The sequence below is a fragment of the Sinocyclocheilus rhinocerous genome, unplaced genomic scaffold (genome assembly GCF_001515625.1).
Source record: "Sinocyclocheilus rhinocerous isolate Xijiao unplaced genomic scaffold, SAMN03320098_v1.1 scaffold1168, whole genome shotgun sequence".
NCBI lineage: Eukaryota > Metazoa > Chordata > Actinopteri > Cypriniformes > Cyprinidae > Sinocyclocheilus > Sinocyclocheilus rhinocerous.
Window position 1 is genome coordinate 1,167,417 of NW_015650373.1, and position 4,949 is coordinate 1,172,365.

A 4,949-nucleotide genomic window follows, 5' to 3' on the forward strand; every position below is an offset into this window, starting at 1 on the left:
TATATATATATATATATATATATTTACATTTTATTGAATTAATTTTATTGTTTAAATTTTAAAATATATAAAATTAAAAAACTTTCAAATTAAATAAGCACATTTTTGACTGTATTATTGGGTTTCACTGAATATCATCGACATTTATACTCTTCTTGTGTGTTTACTGTAGGTGCAGTGAATCTCAAAGCCTTTTACATTAAATTCATGAATTAATTATATACATTATTTCCATGTTGTTGACCATGGGAGCTTTGAGACTCTTGCTCATTCAAGTTACAACTCACTGTTTTTGTCAGCCAGAAGAGGTGAAGAACAGAGATCTTGATTTAAACCTTCTTTACCCTTTACAATTTCAAAAAAGATTCCAATATCAATCTGTCTTTACAATTCAGTAAAGCATCCATAATACCAGACTATAACATTAGATCAAATTAAAGTCTTATAAAATCATCTGTCCCATAAAGTAATTTATGCACTGCAGGTAAAAAACAAAAAAAGTATACTAAAATAGTCAAATGCAACTGGCAGAATAGAAGAAAGAAGGTCAGAGAGTGAAGGAGACAGAGATGGAGTGTGATAAAGAGGGTGGGAGCGAGGGAATGGAAAGAGTGTAAGATAGACAAAAAGAAGGAAAGAGAGATGAATGGTAAAGCTAATTAGCAGGGCCTCTGACAGCCCTGGCGAGCATATTAATGGTTTTTATCTGAAATATCACAAGTGGCAGCAAGAGTCGCAGCCTTCAGGCATCCCCTGCACTCTTTCCACCCGTCTGCCCTCCAGTATGTTGTTTGACTCACTCTGTGGCGACATATGAGTATACATGCATATCTGAGCACTGAAGTCTGTTATTTCATCAAAAACACAACCTTTTTAAATATAGTAAACAAAGTCTGTGTGCGTGTTCCTCAGCTTTTGTGTATAAATTGCCCATTACCCATTCTTAGAAGAACATCACACCTCGGGCGATTGCTTTTGCAATCAAGATGAAACTGGAGTGTACAGGAAAAAAAGGAAAAGGCACCTCAGTGGGACTTTTATCATCCCAAAATCTCGTGGCACCGCATCAATCTTTGATGAGGCAGGCCGCTTATACGATCATCCATCCTGGGCTTCCCGTGGGCTGCGGCTAAGGTGCTGACAGATTTATCTCCTAAGACAGATGTACTTTACACTCCCACACCCCTCCAGCTTTTTAACTTTTCCATGGTTTTACTTTCCTTTTCTCTGGATTTTGGAGGTTAGCACCAGGTTTACCCAGGATACTGACTCATACGGGAATCTACCGGAGGCAGAGAAAACTGTTGTGAGGAAATTACATACTTCGTTTTAATGGAGTTAGAGGGTACTAGGGTCAATGACATGACATTAATGACATAGGGGGGATGACGCATGTTTGTAGGCCAAAACCCGGAAGCGAGTTAGCATTTTAGCACTTCCAGCGATAATCCAAAAGCCAATGGAAAAATCAAGGGAACCGGTTTTGTCAAGAGTACCAGTGTGATGCTAACTTATGGGTTGGCCTACAAAAATATCATCATGCAGCACACTACATTCATTAATGATATGTCTCTTGAAGGATAAGCACAATATTGTTTTCTGAATTAATGTTTTTTAAAACATGTCAATGTGATACAACTGTTCTGATAACAAAAACAATACTTCAACAAAACCACTTCACTGCTCATTATCTGAAAAGCTTTTGTCCACCAAATTATGGAGTCCAATGAACATGCAAAATATGCAGAAAAGGACTCCTGCAGACCCTCAAAAGTGTGTGTCAAGGTCAAGTCTCTTAAATAAAATATCAAGTAATTTGACCTTTTATGGCAAGGCAAGGTTAGTTCAGGTTGTAAAATGTGGTGTGACTCCATACAAATCTGATGATATTTGTGAATAAATAATTAATGATACATGTATTTGTAAAATAAAATAAATAACAAATAAAATACCCTGACAAAATAATTGTAAAAGTTTTTTTTAATAATGAATAAACCATGTAAAATCAACATGAATACAAAGAGTGCATTTTTAAAGAACTTATCAAGCCCCTATTTGAAACTACATACATAAAAGATTTTCCTTTTCTTTATTGTGGAGACTCTTATATGTGATTGACCTACTAGTCTACTTTAAAAAATGAATCCCTCCCCAACTCAAAAGCTGTGCAGACACATAGCCTACAGCGTTTCACAGAAGCGCTGCCTGGATTGATGAGCGCCACGTAGTCATGATGATAAATTTGTTGTTGTAACTCTTGCTTTGAGCCTGCAAATCCCCATTTATACACTCCGGTGAAAGAAAGACAAACATCTCCCAACAAAACCCCACTGACTTCCTGACCATGTATGATGAAACGTGATGCTTTTTGTAGACCAAATGCATTTGAGCTCTTTAAAATTCAAATACAGCCTTTTTTCAATCTTTACAATGCATATTGTATCAAATCAATGAAAGTTTAAATGAGAATAAATCATGTACTCTTTCACACAAAGGATATAGTTCGAATTCTCTGCTTTCACAAACATGAGACAGTCACTCAAAAGGTCTGTCGAAGTTAGTAACAAAGGGAAATATATAGCTGTAGCATTAGGTCATCAACTTTTAAGTTGCCATAGCAGCATGTTCATGCAAGATACAAAAGGTCACTTGTGAATTAGAATATAAGAAAGTGTTTTCACTTAAAACAGGGTGCGTACAATTCAAAACATGACCTTTTTGACTTGTTCTTTCTCTGTCACATGCCACATCATGTTGTTTAATCAGTGTGGTGTTTTCTCACCAAGTTGAGGTTTTACTGCACTGTTTAAACCAAATAACCTCATATGTTAGGCAATTAAGCTTCTTAGTTGATTCACTGGTTTGCGTAGATGTGGTTGTAAAACTACGGACTGTGTAAAGTGTCTCTGACGTGGGAGAATGTGGGGCTGAATGATAGTGGAGCTGGTGGGGCTTAGTGCATTGTGGGTGAAAATCACACGGAAACCTGAAGTTGACTTGAGTCATTTCCTCTCAGAGGAGAGTAAAGGATGCCTCCCACAAAGAGAGAGAAAGGCAAGAAACCACCTCCACATCCGCAGAAGTATAAGAAAAGGGCACATTATGTGATGTCATGAAAAGCAGAGCGTCTTTTTAATCAGCTGAAAAGGAAATGGTAAAACTTTTTACATGCCATTCCACTGACTCTTGAATTATATATAAAGGCTATATACAACATTTGTACATTTAGTCTAAGCACTGGCATCCTAATGCATGCTAGAGTGTCGGAGGCCCTAGAAAGAACACAGACCAAGGGCCTTTTGTGTCCAAAATACAGAGTTGCAAGTTTTTTTGTGTGAGAGAACGTCCTTTCACCCAACCCACCCCCATACGTTGTGTTTCACCACCGTCGTCTTGAGTCACGCAGCTGGACGCAAAAGAACTTTGGGAATTTCAGGACACTTTCTGGCGGCACAAACAGATCCACCACAAATGCACTGCAGTGGGTCTAACAATACAGCGTACAACGTACAACAAAAAAACGGTTGTAGCACAGTTATGTGCACATCTAATGAGGTGAGACAGACAGACAGGATAGACCACAAAGATTTCATACCATGTACACTGTGCTGCACCGTTTTTGTATTTTTTGAACAGTGGTATGAAAAAAAAAATATATATATATATATATATATATATATATATATATATGTAATTCAATTCATATCACTGCATGTTGCATGTTGTTTTTTATATAAATTTGCATTGAAAAATGCATTGTAGTATTTTAACAATATGCATCTTAAATTAAAATATGTAATGTAAAATGTAAACACAATTGCTATGATGAAAATTCAGCATGTTTGCTCAAATTTGCAACTGAAAATATTTGTCAACCAACAAAAAAACTAAAATTCGAATCTTTTTCGTTATATAATAATTTCGAATCATTTTCATTCTCCAATCTAAAATGTTAAAATTCTATATAATAAAACATAAAACTTTTCCCATATATTATTCAGTCATCATATTTAATCATATAATCATCATATGTTACCTTTTACATGTTTTGCCATTTCATTAATAGTTCTGTTTGATTATTATTTTACTGCTTTAAATTGCCCTAAAACCGTAATGGAATTTGAACGGCAGATTCCATTGTGACAACATGCCCCGTTATTGGTTGTTCAGTGAACTGTATGTTTTTTCCCTGGCCAATAACATAGGAAATGTTCAGTAGTTTCCTGTCCTCTTCACGGTTAAAGGCGGTTCGCTGGGAGCAGTGCTGAGGGGGCTGGACCGTGACACTTCACCGGCGGAATAACCCAAACACCTGCCACCGCGCAGACATTCAACTCAAGGAGACGTGCAGCGTGGAGCTTACGTGACAAGAAGACGAACACATCTTCTGTTTTGTATTCAAAGTGGCAAACGCTGGAGATATTGTCACGAAAACTGCAAAACACATCTTGACTTTTGTTGCCTTTATCTCCTCAATTGTCTAGATAAGAGCTTAGATGTATCCTGAGGAATTACGTGCACAAACTGCAACTTTTATCGCCGATTTTTTTGGACAGACTGACACGCCCCAAAAGTGAGAATTCAAAAGGCTTGAGCTATAAAAGGTCTTATGTTTTTATGAGAAGGTTTTGGACGGATATCAGAATTTCAGTGAGGCACGAGCTGTGCTCACAGAGACGGTAAGGAATGTAACGATAACATCTCACCTGCGCCTTAAGACACCAAATACTCGGAGCAACAGACCGACTGAAATAGAAGACCAGCGAATCAGGTGAATATACTTCTCTCAGTTTATAGAGAAATCAATGTTAAACTTCCTTATGTCATAAGAGAGCTTTTGGCCTCAGGTAGCCTAGATGACAGGGAATTCGCTGGTGAGGTTAAAAATAAAAAAAGAGAGAGAATGTTGTTTTTTGTTATTGGTTGACTACAACAGCTGAAGATTTGTG